Here is a 16,995-nt window from a genome sequence, read left to right as displayed (position 1 = left end):
ATAGGAACCAAGCCGTACGCAAGATCCCGAAGAAACGAGCTCACAGAGGTGACCGGACGCTGGAGAAAAGTGACCGGACGCTCCGATCAAGAGGCTCGGCAACAGGCATGACCGGATGCTAGACCGAATGCTGGCGGCAGATCAACCGGATGCAGGACAACAGAGTTTGATCGAGTAAAGAGAGGTTTTAGAGCAGCGAAACTGCGACCGAACGCGTCCGGTGGCAGGTGACCGGACGCTGGCAGTGTCCGATCAGTTGTTCGTGGCTTCAACGGTTGGGATGACTGGACGCGTCTGGTCAGGACGTGATCAGCGTTCGGTCAGTAGCAGAATAGCAGGATTTCATCCACAACGGCTACTTTCTCAATGGGGCTTATAAATACAACCCCCAACCGACCAAATGGGAAGAGTGGAGCTGAGGAAACATATCAAGGGTGTTGATACACCATTTTAGTGATCTCCACTTGCATAGTGCTTAGTGATTTATTAGGTGATTAGGATAGGTGCTTTGCGAAAGTGCTTAGGTTGATTAGACCACCGCTTATGCGCTTGGTCTAGGTTTAGGCCTAGTGTTTAGTGAGGTTTGCATACCTCTTACCACTCGGTGCTTGTGCGTACCATTATTGTACATCGGAGGGGCTTGTAGTCTTGCGAGATCACACCAACCGTGTTTGTGGTGTGGCCGCCACCGTGTACCGGAGGGAATAAGACCCGTGGCTGTTTTGGACGGAAGCTTGATAGAGATGACGGTCGGGGAGCATCCAGGAGAGGCTTGCCAGAAGGCATGTCAGAGACCCACTTGCTGCATGGGGAAGGCCTGAGGCTATCCATAGAGTTACTCGACTGGGAGCTTGGCCCTTGTGAGGGATTCCTTACGAGGGGTTCCAACGAGGACTAGAGGAAGCTTGCGTGCTTCTCGAATACATCGATAAAAATACCGGAGTCGTCGATGGGAGTTTGCATATCTCTACCTTACTCTTTAGCTTCCGCATTTGCATTGATTATATTACTCCTTTTGCGGTAGAGATAGCAACACACTAGCAAAACCATAGTTGCACTTTTAGATAGTTTATCTATTGCATAGGTTTTGCTAGGGTTAGAAAAAAAGGCCATAGTTTAGAGTTAGATTTTAAGTTGCCTAATTCACCCCCCCTATTAGGCGTCACTGGACCCCTTCAATTGGTATCAGAGCCGGTTGGCTTAATTTGGACCTTTAGGCTTAATCGTCGTTGAGTCGATAACATTTAGAGTGGTCAGGATAGATACCTCTAGGCCTCCGCACTTTGACGACACTAACTTTCCCTATTATAAGGCTAGAATGGCTTGCTACCTTGAGGCGGTTGATTTGGGAGTTTGGAGAGTCACTCGTGATGGGATGAAATCCATTAAGAATCCCGATAAACCCACAAAGAGTGAAGAAAAGGAAATACATTTCAATGCTAGAGCTAAGAATTGCTTGTTTGAATCTTTTAGCATGGATGTGTTTAACCAAGTGTTCACTTTGAATACGGCACATGAAATTTAGTTAAAACTCCAAGAGCTCCATGACGGCACATCTAATGTCCATGAGCAAAAATATTGTCTAGCCAAACAAAATTATGATTCCTTTGCAATGAATGATGATGAGCTCGTTCGTAATATGTATTCTCGTTTGAATCTAATTATCAATGAGCTCCATTCAATAGGATTAACAAATCTAGATGATGTGGACATCATGAGGAAGATCATCTCTGTGCTACCACAAAAGAAATATGCAAGCATCATCACCATCCATCATAACATGGAGAACTTGAGCACCATGACCCCGGACATAGTCATTGGCAAGATAGTGGCATTTGAAATGTCACGTAAGATGGGTCAAGATGAAGCCTCTTCATCGAGCAAAGGCAAAGCTCTCGCATGTAGCGAGAAAAAGAAGATGAAGGGCAAGCAAGTTGAGACAAGCTCAAGCTCAAGCTCCTCAAGTGAAGATGAAGAAGAAGAAGAAGAAGATGATGATGATGAAGATTCAAATGAAGATGATCAATCTTCCTCCTCCACCTCTGACCTTGATGAAGAATCAATCAAACTAATCAACAAGGTGGAGAAGATGATCCAAAGGCTCAATGTCAAGGGTGTGCTCATCCAAATCCAAAATATCATCTTCACTAATCAAAGAAATGAGCAAAGAAAGAGAGGATGCTATGGATGCGGCGAGTTGGGGCACTTTGTGGAAGTTTAGTCCAAACAAGCCCACACCCAAGACAAAGAAGAAGGCATGCAAGAACCAAGCCCTCATATCAATAAGGTCATGGGATGATTCTTCAAGTGAAGAAGAACACCATCACAACAGGCGAGGCCGCAAGTACTCATCATCAAGCTCTTCTCATATGTGCCTTATGGCATGAGGTAACGAAAGCTCATCCTCTAGTGAGAGTGATAGTGATGATGAAATGCCTTCTTATGATGAAATTGTACAACAAAATCTTAATTATGCTAAAGTTTGCACTAGTCAACAAAAGAAGCTTGAAAAATTAAAAGAAAAGCTAAATAGTTCACAAGAAGCATACAAAACTTTGCTTGAACAATATGAGAACTTTGCTAATCCCAATGTTGAACTATCTACTAAAATTGAGCAACTTAAGGCTAGTGCAAGAACAAATGCATGCATAATCAATGATGAGCAACTTGTAAAGAAAAATGAAAAATTAAAAGAAAAGTTAGCTAGCTCACAAGATGCTTATAAAAGTTTGCTTGCTAAAATGGAAACCATGTGCAAACATTGTGATGAACTAACTAATAAAGTTGCTAATCTTGAAGCCATTAGTACAACCCCTAGTAAGGCATCTAAAAAGAAAAGTTATATCTTTAACATGTCTAAAAAGGATGTCTCCACTTCTTGCAATGATTTATGTTTAAACTCAGCCTCGTGCAACCAAGTTTGTGTTGAGAAAGTTGTTGTAGATACATGCACACAAGAGGTTGCAAAGGAGAATGAGCAACTCAAGCAAGAAGTAGCTCGCCTCACCAAGGACTTGACTCAAGTAAAAGGCAAGACAAAGCAAGCCCAACTTCATCAAGACAACACCGTCAAGGGAGTGAAGAAGCTTGATGAAGGACAAACCGTGGTTTGATATGTATGCCACAAGGAAGGCCACAAGTCCTATGAGTGCAAGGTGAAGAATGGGGGAGGAGCAAAGAAGAAAGAGAAAAAGCAAATAAGCAAGCTCTCCAACACCTACACCAACAAGGTTGGCAAGAAGGCCTCCACACCTTATCTCTTGAAGAAGAAGAAAAATGACAAGGTGGTGGCCATGAAGGTGAACAAGCAAGCCAACAATGGGGTCAAACGCTTTTGGGTGCCAAAGGAGATCATTTCCAACATGAAGAGCACTAAGAAGGTTTGGATCCCGAAAGGAAAGTGAGAAGTCCAATGGACTTCGGGGAATTTGGAGACTTGGCAAAGTATGGGTGCATTTCATGGGGTGCATCATGTTGGATAAAATCATTGCCAAGTGGGTTAGTGAATACTATGGACCCAAATTTCCCTTCCTATGTTAGGTAACTAGATGTTATTACTTTCAATTGGTACTTCCTTCAAGTGGTATTCCTTACAAATTGGCATCTTAAAGCATCTAGTTATTTTTCATGCCTATGTTTGCATTTGCATACATATATCTTTTGTCATGCATACACTAGGTATATCTTATGGTAGGCTTGCTCGGTTTCATTCTTGACCCTTGGAGCAAACCTACATGGTTTAAAATTGTTTAGGAGCACAGCACAAAGCTTGCATTACAATTGTTCATCTAATATGTGCCAAAGTCTAAATTGTAGATAATCTCTCCCAAATATCATCTTCGAAATTGATTCTCACATTAATGTGATGTCATCTTTCATGTGGTATTATTGATTCTAAAATCAATGTGCATGTTTCCTACAAGTATTCCATACTTGTGTGCACAAATTTAGGGGGAGGTTACTCTATAAGTTGGATGCTTTGAGACTATCACCTTTTCAAGCTTATCATGTTTGCAGTAGTCTCATTGCAAGGAAAATGGAGTCCCCGGAGTTAAGCATCATACTTCAAATATCCACCACCTATTGCAAGTGGTAGAAATCAAATTGGTTTCCACATGTGGTATTTCTAAACCGATATCATCATGTTGATTTATTTTGATATTTATATGCTTTCTCCATACATTATATAGATTAAATTCCCTTGAACAATAGTTTGCCAATTATGCATATACTTTGTCTTCTACCATATGTATGCATATATTTAGGGGGAGCTTGATCTATATAATGTGAGAGTCAAATTTTGTGACCTATTCCATTCTACACTCAGAGGATCATAAAGTTTGACCCTCCCTTGTGCTACCAATGTCTTCCTTTTCGGTGTTTGATTCCAAAGGGAGAGAATTTAAAGGACCAAAAGCAAGCATTAATAATTTACAAGTGGTAATGGTCCGAGAAAGGGAGGATAGTAGATTATGGATTGCCTATGTAATGGGGAGAATTTGTAGGAAGCAAGGCTTAAATCCATAATGCCACATGGGGACATTTACAAGGGCAAGATAAGTTTTTATGTAGTATCTTTTAGTCTTACAAGTAGTATCTTTTAGCATCATATAACCTTGCCCCTTGCATTGCATCCTAGCAAGTAGATAGTTTTTAAATTCCAAATTTTTATTATTTGCTTGCTTTGGTCGTGTTGTCATCAATCACCAAAAAGGGGGAGATTGTAAGGAAAATGGACCCTTAGCCCATTTACTTTGGATTTTGTTGTTTGATTATCAACACAACCAAATTGGACTAATAAATTTGCAAGTGATTGTTTTGTAGTTCAATAGGATGCAAGACGTGACTTGGACGAAGGCAACGTGATGATCCAATGATCAACACCATAAGCAAGACCCTAGGAGCACAAGAGAAGACCCAAGATATCAAGCAAAGTCCAAGCATGAAGATAGAAACCAAGCCTACGCAAGATCACGAAGAAACAAGCTCACAGAGGTGACCAGATGCTAGACCAGATGCTGAAGGAAAGTGACTGGACGCTCCGATCAAGAGGCTCGACAACAGGCGTGACTGGAAGCTAGACCGGACGCTAGCGGTAGATCAATCGAACGTCAGACAACAAAGTCCGGTCGAGTACAGAGAGGTTCTAGAGCGGTGAAACTACGACCAGACGTGTCCGGTGGCAGGTGACTAGACACTGGTAGCGTCCGATCAGTTGTTCGTGGCTTCAATGGTTGGGATGACCGAACGCGTCCAGTCAGGACGTGATCAGCGTCCGGTCAGTAGCAGAAAAGCAGGATTTCATCCTCAACGGCTACCTTCTCAGTGAGGCTTATAAATACAATCCCCAACCGGCCAAATGGGCAGAGTGGAGTTGAGAAAACATATCAAGGGTGTTGATATACCATTTTTGTGATCTCCACTTGCATAGTGCTTAGTGATTTATTAGGTGATTAGCATAGGTGCTTTGCGAAGTGCTTATTTTGATTAGACCACCGCTTATGCGCTTGCTCTAGGTTTAGGCCTAGTGTTTAGTGAGGTTTGCATACCTCTTATCACTTGGTGCTTGTGCGTACCATTGTTGTACATCGGAGGGGCTTGTAGTCTTACGAGATCACACCAACCACGTTTCTGGTGTGGCCGCCACCGTGTACCAGAGGGAACAAGGCCCACAGTGTTTTCGGCCGGAAGCTTGATAGTGAAGACGGCGGGGAGCATCCGAGGGAGGCTTGCCGGAAGGCATGTCGGAGACCCATTTGCGCGTGGGGAAGGCCTGAGGTTATCCACGGAGTTACCTGACCGAGAGCTTGGCCCTTGTGAGGGATTCCTTGCGAGAGGCTCCAATGAGGACTAGGAAGAAGCTTGCGCGCTTCTCGATACCTCGGTAAAAATACCAGAGTCGTCAACGGGAGTTTGCATATCTCTACCTTGCTCTTTAGCTTCCGCATTTACATTGATTGTATTATTCCTTTTGCGGTAGAGATAGCAACACACTAGCAAAATCATAGTTGCACTTTTAGATAGTTTATCTATTGAATATGTTTTTCTAGGGTTAGAAAAAGAAGCCATAGTTTAGAGTTAGATTTTTAAGTTGCCTAATTCACCCCCCCTCTTAGGCATCACGGACCCCTTCACTTTCCATAGTTCTTTGTGCACTACTACCATGAAGGTAGAAGGGAAACCGAAGTTCCTAGAAGCACTTGAACAATTGGAGTATACTGGCATATTAACTGATCTTAGAAGGATCAATTTAGCCAAAAAATTGTATAATCCTAAAACTAAGTATTTAATACTTTAGCCTAAGAACTAAAAGTTTATATCCTACTCTAAATGTGTTGTTGTACACTGAATAATACACTGGATATATGAATTTCATGCTACAACCAATGAATACTAGAAGTATGATTGGATTCTATGGAACATTAGAAATGATTATTCATAGATGATGCATGTAGTAGATTACTACTTGAATTAATTATGGCATGAAAAAAATGGGAGGAATTTTGGGTGAAAGCATGAGAAAATGTGGGTAATATATATTTAATAGGAATAGCCTTCCTAAATCTATCTTTAAGTGACTACATTCCACATTACACTCAAATTTATCACTATGTTGCGCTCTCGTTGAGCTGCAACTATCTTCACTCTTGCATGAATATTAGCATAGTAGCTATATTTGTAGCTAGTAGCTACCTTGCACTTCCCTCATGATTAGATTGGCTAGCTAGTACGCTATGTCTATAGTTCCCATTGAACTAAGAAATATCTTGTTTTCAATATAGATCGCATGTATAAGCAATAAATTGGTTTAGGGCCAAGTAGCCTATGATATGGGGGAGTTGCTTAAATTGAAATTGGCTAAATGGAGAATTGACCCAATTGAATGGGATGGATTATAGTGGAAATTGAGTTGATAGATAAAACACTTATGATGATTTGGGATTTATGAACAAAAGGCATTTGAGGAATTTTGCATTAATGGCAATTATAAAATTCGAGAAGAAATTCCATGTGATTTTGAATGTTGCGTATTCTATACTTTTAAAGTATACCGGTCCATTTTTTATGTATGAGTAACTGGATCAATTTTTTTGGCTAAACAATAAAGAAGCTAGACAATGAAATAGTTTTCTAAACTATGATATGTGCAAATCAGGGGGACTTTATGTATTCTAGCTCGCTGCATTTAATGAACAATAACCCCCAAATTTAAATATGTGCGTGAATATTTCCCATAAAATTTCATCATCAAAGCATACATGAATGGGCCTCCACTTGTAGTTGGAGATACATGAATTTGAATTATTTTAAGCCCATGATAGGGGATATCTTATGAAGTATGGTATTAAAGATCTAATATTGACATTAGGGGAAGAGAAAGCCTAATTTGAATGCTAAATATTTTTTTCATAGAAGGAAAATGATCTTAAGAGAAAAATATTCATTGAAGCTTGAAGCACAAATAGTATCACGTACTAAATCAAACAATAGCTTGACTAATGCCCTTGTGAAGCATGAAGCGAAGCATATGCCAGATATTTTAAAAAATGAGAGGAGTAACTTGAAGTTATAAAAAAATCAGAAGTTGTGTTTACTAGTAGTAACTGAATGTTGTATACTATCAAGCTAAAATCCACGTGGACGCCTGTGGATTCTAGTTTAGTGTATACTTGTTAAATAACATAAGAGCAAACTCTTCAATTCTCACGAAGAGAACACCTCATGAAGAAGGTTAAGCACCTTATGAAGATGATCATCATGAAGATGAAATCCAACATACTAAGCGCACGCATCATAGTGTTGGGTACGCAGAACAATAAATTATCTCTTGTTTGGGAAATGACAAAGAGATAGAATAATCTCATATTGTGAGAATATTGGGAGAAAATAATAGTTGTCGACAACGCTACCTCTATAATTGCAAACATTTTTCTTATGAGAACCCTGATCCAGAAAACAAAGTCCATGGCAAAGTCGCCTATAGCAATTATATCGGATCAATGAATAAAGCAATTGAGGTTGAATCTCCTACTAAGAAGAAATAAATGTTCTGCTATATCTCTGGCAAATGAAATGATTAAATATGAAAAATGCAGTTAATAAGCGGATTCTAAAAATCAGAATTCTTGAAGAATAGAAATCGTAGCATATAGAAATTAAATCTCAAACTAAGTATTATGAAGTCTAAGGTAGAATATATTCCTATATGCATATTTAAGTCTTAAGAAGAGCATGTCCTAGAAGGAAGAGTCATCAAATGACTTTGTAGCGAATAATACTATCTCATTGTGTATATCACATAACAATCTCTCATGAAGTAGAGAATATATCTCATAGAAGAGAAATGTTATTCATCGAAAATAAGAATATCCTTGAAGGAGTTAATCCATGAAGGATTTACCAATCGATTCTTGAATAAACATCATTGATCCCTGAAGTGAATATAGACCCGAGATAAAGCAATGAGGAGTCATAATAAACACCACGAAGGTGCCATACAAACACTCAGAAAGTGTATATTGTAAAGCTAGCAATAAAGTGTTTATATCCTTTAAATACCATAGAAGGTATAAGAATAATAATGACTTTGGCAATTGAATTATTCCTAAATACCAAATGCAAGACTAGATTTATTATTTAGTGGTACAATCAAAATCTCGAAGATTCATAGAATATATAATTTGAAAATCCACTAAGAAAGAATTATAAGTATTCAAACTCTAGTATAAGTTTGACACACTATCTAGAATATATTGAATATTGTAAATTATTTACCCCCATAATCCTCTGAAAGGATTTATTATCCTGAAGGATAAATTTTATTTGTTTTGCACAACTAATAAGTGATCATTGTGCATGAAGCATATTGCTTTGGTTTATACCCATATTATAATTCACAGAAGAATTGGGAGCCATCTTTTGAAAGATATAGTATTATGGTACCGCATACCATTAGTTAATCACACAATTATGAAAAGTAAGATTTGAACGATGAAGTTCAAACTATGACTTTATGATGGGGAGCATATTTGATTAAATCTACCTTGAAGGTAAACCACTAAAATTACAAATATCAAGTAGATCATATTTGCCAAAATATTCAAGTTTATGCATAGATCATAAGATCAATATCTATTCATGAAGAATAGAATAACTTGAAGAATACATGACCAAGAAGGTTAAATGTTGTACTCTTTTTCTCTATGTGAGTTTTTACTCGAAGATTTCTCACAAGGTTTTTAATGAGACAACATGTGCAATGCAATTAATGAATGCGATATACTCTTTTCTCCAAGAACTGTTTTTTCCACTAGATTTTTGGATGAAGTTTTTAATGAGGCATGCACATATTGTGGTAATCGTCTAAGGGGGAGTGCTGTAAAATATACAGACTTTATCCTAGAAGGGAAGAAAAAAGAGGAATCTTAATCCTAATTCATTTGTATGTGGGCTCTTACCAAACTCTTAGGTCTTGGCAGGACTATATATACGTGGGAGCTCTATATTGTAATTACCAATATTTAGAGAAATAAAGAATAGTCTCTCTATCTTATATCTATTTGTTCTCTACTTTCTTCTACTGTGTTGATTACGAGAGACGAAGAGGAAAATGTTCTAACCGCTTGCCTGTGGGCTGTGGCTAAAGCAAGGCCACACGTGGATAGCAGGACGGCATCCCATTTTAAAATTATTTTTGAAGTACGTAGTCAGTACCATGTGTATGCAAAGTCTCATAATCTCATTGATAGACCATCTAGGGACAATCTCGCATCCCTCCTCTGGAAACGTTTTTGGACCGCCTGTGAAAACTGAAAAAGGATTGTGCTGCAGTAGTGTGTGAAACTTAGAGAATGGCCCAACATCCTACACAATGATCAAGGTTAATAACTTGATACGTACATGGTAGACCAATACAAAGCTATTTTATTTCCAAGACCCAATACGTATAGTTTAGTAAACCAGTATATATACGATAGTCGTATGATCAGCAGATTGCCCTGAGCTTAATCTGTCCAAATTTTTATAATTTAGCCTTTTTTTGAAAGTTTCTCACAAATAGACCCCTGGTGGAAAAAATTCAGAAAATAGACCCTTAGCTCGGCGCCATTGATGCTGGCGCCGAGCTAACACGTCTCGGCGCCAGCGTCCCTAGCGCTGAGGTCCTGGGCTCGGTGGATGACATGGCAGGGAGCTCGGCGCCAGTCACTCTTGACGCCGAGTTCGGCGCCTACCTATGGGTCCCGCGCCTCTCTTCCTCTCCCTCTCTCGACCTAGCAGAGCCGAGCCGAGGTTCGTCACCGCCGCCGCCATCCGCGCCCGAGCCTCCACCGGCCGCCCTCGCCCGCGCCCGTGCCACCGCTGCCCCACCGCCGCGCCCGCGCCCGCGCCACCGCACCACTGCGCCCACGGCCGCGCCACCGCGCATGCTGGCGTGCCCGCGCTGCGCCACCCGTGCCCGTGCCCGTGCCCGCGCACCGAGGCCGCCCAGCGCCACCGTGGCCGCCCCGAGGCCGTCCCACACCTCGCCACCGCCGCCGCACCGCGGCCATTGCCCCTCCACCCGCGCCCCAGTCCCCTCATCGGTTCCTGCTCTCGCGCCGCGCCTCTCCTCGCCTTGGCCTCACCCTGCCTTGCCGCCCTCCACCGCCGGCCTTGGCCGTGGCCGCCGTGCCTCCCATGCCCGTTGAGCCAGACTCGCCGCGCGAAGCCCTAGGCATCCCGCGCCCGCCGCACGCCACCGCTGTCGTCGGCTGCGCCACCGCCGACCCCGCCACCTGCAATGGCCGGCCGTGCCACCGCCGGCCCGGATCGTCGGCTTGACCCACGCCCATCGTCCACTATGACTCCGTCGACGTCCATGGATCAGTCATTGAAAGGTAAAAATTATGAATGTACAATGTACGTACTTAGTTGGCATTTATTATTTACTAGTTAATGTGATGACTCAGGTAAAAATTATGGAAGGATGGGAGGCAGATATTCTTCCGTGCTTTCTGGTGCTTCCCTCAGTGTGTCGAGGCCTTTAGGCAGTGTCATCCCGTCTTCTCCATTAATGGTACATTCTTGATTGGCAAATACCAGGGCACACTTCTTATAGCCATATCCTGTGACGCGAACAACAAGTTGGTTCCTTTGGCATTTGCTTTGGTTGAGAAGGAGAACAATGGCAGTTGGGGATGGTTCTTGAGGCTAGTCCGGATACACGTGGTTGGGCCTGGCAGGGAGGTTGATGTCATATCTGATAGGCATCACTACATACTTAATGCCGTGCGAGAGCAGATAGAGGGGTATGCACCTTTGCACCATCGTTGGTGTACTCGGCACCTTGTCGAGAATCTACTCCGAAAGGATGCTGTCAAGGGTAACTTTGATCTATTCTAGGAGGCTGCTCGACAGCATGAGGACATGTACTTTAAGGAAAAGTTGAAGCAGGTCAGAACCGCATCAAATGCAGAAGGTAGACAATGGCTCACATGTTTGATGAGGGATTTGGAGAAATGGACGAGAGCTCACGACGCCGGTGGATGGAGGTATGAGTTTCAGTGCAGCAACATGGCAGAGTCATTCAATAAGTTGCTATTGGGGATACGTGGTATGCCCATGAATGTAATCGTTCAATTCACCTTCTATATGCTTGTTGTTTGGTTCAACAATAGACACGCCCATGCATTGCAGTTGCGGAGTGATAGAGAGATATGGGCTCCGAAACCAAAGGCACACCTAGAGAAGGCAAGAGAAAGGGCTGGCACACATGAGGTTACATGCTTTGACAATGTCCGAGAGTCGAGGATATATGTGGTTGTCCTCCAAGATTTCAAGTGCACTTGTGGTAAACCAAGGCAGTACCACTTTCTATGTTCTCATTTGGTGGCAACAGCTAGGCATCATAACTATAATATCAAGAGGAGGATACCTCACGAGTTCAGTGTTGACATGCTTGTGCACACATGGAGTCCCCGCTTTGTGCCTTTCTGGGACCATAGAGAGTGGCCTCCATATGATGGGCCGAAGTACATTGCGGATCCAGCTTACCGTTGGAACAAGCGTGGATCAAGGCAGAGAACGAGGCACATGATGGTTATGGATCAGATATCTGGAAGAATGAGGCGTGGGAGAGAAACTCCATTTGTTACTGACCCCGAGCAGTACGTGTGCGGCAAGTACGGTAGACTTGGCCACAATTCACGAAGTTGCCATTGGTAGATTAGTGAGGTGTGACTATTGGTTTATTTTATTATTTTATATTTGTCGTCTTCATTTAATTAATTATGCATGTCTCTTTTTATGCTTGTATTTGTGTCAATTACTTATACATTTCTAAGTTCATGTTTCATTGTATATTGAAATTCTAATTCATTCACTTTTTTGTAGGATGGAGCAATTCCACCTACTCGACCCGACGTACGAGACGACCTACTGAGGACGTCTCATAGCGCTGGGGCAAGTAATAATCTATAAGTTTTGTTCAAAATTTGGTGAGCATATATGTGTTCATGAAGTAACAGGAGACTATGTTTTATTCGATGCAGGACCTTCCGCTCCTTCGTCCTAGAACCCACAGTGGGTTCTTGGACATGCGGTACGATGACAGGTACACTCCTTTCCTGCAAAGAGCTGGCCTAGATGTCATCTCTTTTCAGGTTCGTCGTGGGTTGCCCAAGTTCAACTCAGCGGCCATAACTGCATTGGTTGATAGGTATTAAATTGAATCATTGCCTCCATTCATGACCATTTGTTCATGTGATTGACTTTTTGACAATTAATATTGTTTTGTCTTAAATATAGGTGGCGGCCGGAGACTCACAACTTCCACCTACCTTTCGCGGAGATGACAATCATGCTCTAGGACTGTCAAAAGATGCTAGGCCTAAGGATTCACGGCAACCCAGTCACCGAGCAGTGTAGGTTAGAGGGCTGGAGAGCACGAGTTGAGGCCTTCCTTGGGCGTGAGCTTGGTGAGCAAGTGGCTCGCACTTCTAGAGTTCCCATCTCCTGGCTATAGGAAGAGTTCGCACAGTGCCCCAAGGAGGCAAATGAGGAGACAGTTGGGTACTACTGTAGGGCGTGGATCCTACACCTGTTTGCCTACGTTCTCTTCCCTGACACCATGGGTGATAGTGCCTCCTGGATGTGGATCCTCTACCTCAGTGACTAGGACCAGGCGGGTCACTACAGCTGGGGCTCTACAGTCTTATGTTTTCTATACTGGCAGCTGCGCGAGGGGTGTCGTCGGTCTTCATCCAACCCATCACTTGGTGGATGCGTGTGCCTGTTACAGCTGTGGATGTGGGCTCGTCTTCCAATTGGTCGTCCTGAGGTTCTGGCTCATCGTGAGTGGTTCCAAGGTCAGCCTCCAAGGCGGCAGCTGACGTGGGCATATCTTTGGGACTAGGCCAGAGTTCCGTACGCGAGGTTAGACCAGGCATACATTGAGTTCACCAACGAGCTAGACACGCTGACGGCGTCTAGTGTAAGTAAATTTTATTTCCCATGCTGGTTTGAAAAGGATTAGTATACCATCTAACATCTTGTTTGGACATGTTGCAGGTGGAGTGGGAGCCATACGATGGAGAGGACACACTTCCTTTTCAGTTGAGCAATGTTTGTGGGGCCGACGATGACTTCTATAGGATGAGGTGCCCTCTAATCTGCTTCTATGCTGTTGAGTTCCACCTGCCAGATAGGGTTGCATGCCAATTTAGAGTGAGACTAGCTTTGGCCTACGGCTCTGTTCTCGACTGGCGTTGACTTACATAAGTAAGGTGTTTTGATATTTCAAATGTCTCATGATGATGATCCATTTCTATTAATATGGTGACATAGTACATGGATTCAAGTAACGATGACATACGTGTAGGTTAGGATCATCAGAGGAACAAGAAGATTTTTGACTGGGAGAGGCACCACCAGTCCTTCATTGAGGAATGGGAGGAGATGCACGACAACATGGACGACAACAACTGAGCCGCACACGAACCTGTGAGTTCAGGCTGGTACCAAGCTTGGTACCAGCATGCGACACGTTGTAGGCTAAGGGTACAGTGGACCAAAGCTAACTACGCTGACATCGAGTCCTCCGATGATGATGACACGGCATACGACCAGTCGACTCGTGCAGGAAGGCAGGTGGAGGCATGACCGATCTTGGATAGTGTGGTAAGTCAATTGCCTTATTTTTGTATATTAAGTTGCATAACAATACATTAGGCGTTCTTGGACCGACATTAGGAGTTATCTATTGTAGTTAGTGCCACCTTCGAGCCGTATCACCCTTATAATAAGTTAGATTCTTGTACAAAAGAAAAGAAAACCTATTGCTATCTATTCAGAAGTATTATTACTGAGAACTTTGTTGCAGGGCAATACACTCAAATGCTTAGTTGAAGAGATCGAGCGCGTTCGGCCGAGAGTCAATGACGACTACATACCTTGGCTTCCTAGATGTAAGATTAAAAATATTTTTTCAAATATATCATTAATACGTTAGATTCTTTCAGTTAATATAGTTTTGTACAACAGAGTCTGTCACGTTGTCTATGTCAGTGCGGCTAGGTCATTGTGGTTGTAGGACAGACACGACACAAGACGTGTACGTTCCTTCCGCAGGCAGAGGAGGCTTGGGTTCCTCTAGTCAAGCAGCTATAGGGGATGGGGATGAGGATGAGGACGAGGAAGACAACGACGATGACGACATGGACAATAGGCACGAGGAGCTTGGCCCCTCTCAGCTCCATGACACTCCCTCGACTCATCCTACACCGCCTCTAGGCACTAGGCGACGCCGTCCGTGTGACCCTTACACTCTAGGTACGAGCGCTCTCGGTCACAAGGGTAAGGGCAAGAGTAGGAGGCTGTGAGGGATGTGGTAGTTGTTAGTATGCACTATTATGGATTTTGTATTTACTTTTCTATAACTATTTGGGACTGTATGGACATTGTGGACTATTTGGACTGCGCAGGACATATTATGTTGGTTGTGATGTTCGTTGTGGTTGTATTTTTCTCCTTGGATGATTAGATGTTTGGAATATATAATGATGTCTCTGTTTGTAACTGTGGATGCTCCTAAAACAAGGGAAACTCTTGTGAATTTTTTCTGTGAAACAATAATCATACTATACTACTAAAAAGCCACAAATGTAGTACATAGATTAACTATAAATTTATTAGAAAGTGTATAATCCAGATGTATCATACATACGCTTTGTAGATGAATCTATGGTTACCAAGCAACAGTGAATGATTCTATGCTTTTTAGATAATAAAAATAGACTTTTCAGATATAGGGACAACATCGATTTATCACATCACTGACATAGTACTAGCATGCAAGGAAGCACAACTCCACTCTATCTCCACCATCCATCTTATGACTATTTGATCCAAGGGCTTAGGTGAAGAGGCACATGGATCGCTGACATGGCACACTGAGAGGCCTCCATTCCTCCTCTCAACCTATAAATAACCACTCACTCCCTCTCATTCACACACACAACAAGGAAGAAGAACACTCCTCAGCATTTTCTTTCGTTGCAGTACCAATATCTGGAGGGTCGTCCAGAGAGAGAGGAAAGGGGAAGGGAACTACCTAGGGGTGGGAGGGTCCTCTTGGTCCCAATTTCTTTGGGGAAGCTCTTTATGAGAGGTTCCCAGTTGAGAGCAAAAGTGATTTCAGCAAAGAGGCACCACTGAGAGGATACGATGAAAGGAAAGAAGAGTGGCCAAAATGCATGCATGGTGAGGACTGCCTAGTGCAGATGTTCATCGAGGGAATAGATGGAGGTCGTCGTTTCTTCAAATGCCCACGAGCATGGGTAATTGCTATTACTATTTGTTTCTTCAATATGTTTCTCTTGTATATAACTTACACGACATACTTATTGTAGTCTTCCTTGATTGAAGAAAACTGTAGGTTCAGTAGGTGGGTCGGTCCTCGACCTATTTATCCGCATGCAGAGTACATCTACTACATACATGACTGTATCTTTGATCTAGAAAGGGAAGTTAGCAGCGGTTACAAGGACGATGGACATGACGACAACAACAATGGTGCCGATTCACAGGAGGCACTCTGCAATGATCTATATTGCACCTGCCCTAACCACAACAACAAGGGGCCTCCCCCATCACCCTGCCACCACCACCAACAACAACAGGAGGCTACTATGGAGAAGGTGCAACATAATTTGCTATGTGGCCACACTACTAGGATGACTTTATCTTTTTCACATACCACATCTATGTGTTTGTTGTTTGATTTAATTACCTAAGGCATGTTAGGTTTAGCCGAAGGAAACTCTATACCCAGGTTCGGTACATGTAGTCACATGCCATTTTATGTGTTTTGTGTGTTGATTTATATAATGCCGTACGTCGTTAGTTTTTTTTGCAGCAAGTGTTCACATTTCAATACATCCATATCATTAAGCGGAATATTAAGACTATAAATAATAAAAACAACCACATAATGAAAAGTTCAATACTATGCCACATTACATGACATATTAATACTAGAAGTACGTGCCGACAGTAGACATAGGGGCAAATGCACTTCCAAATCCTCAGTCTGAAACGTACTGAGTAAGCAATTCATCATCCGAGTATCAGTCCTCTACCACAACCCTGTTGCTATGGCTAGGCTCACCTGCATTGCTCTGACCGGCCTGTCTCCTATAGTAGTGGCCTCCGCTTCATATGCGGTCGCTGCGGCCTGAGTGAAGAACGCAGTCATCATCCTCCTCTGCCTAGTAAGCCTGCCTCTGCTAGAGCGATGAGCTCGCTCAGTCTGCTAGTGTCAGTCCTCAGCCTCCTTCGCCTGCATGCCCACCTCTGCTAGAGCGATGAGCTTGCTTAGTCTGCCAGTGTTGTCCTCAGCCTCCCACGCCTGCATGCCTGCCTCTGCTAGAGCAATGAGCTCACTCAGTCTGCCAGTGTCGTCCTCATCCTCGTCCCCCCTCATCAGACAACACAATCGGTGATTGAATGATGCAACCA

This window comes from Miscanthus floridulus, chromosome 6, assembly GCF_019320115.1.
Source record: "Miscanthus floridulus cultivar M001 chromosome 6, ASM1932011v1, whole genome shotgun sequence".
NCBI classification, from domain to species: Eukaryota; Viridiplantae; Streptophyta; class Magnoliopsida; order Poales; family Poaceae; genus Miscanthus; species Miscanthus floridulus.
Note: the sequence above shows the minus strand (reverse complement) of the source record.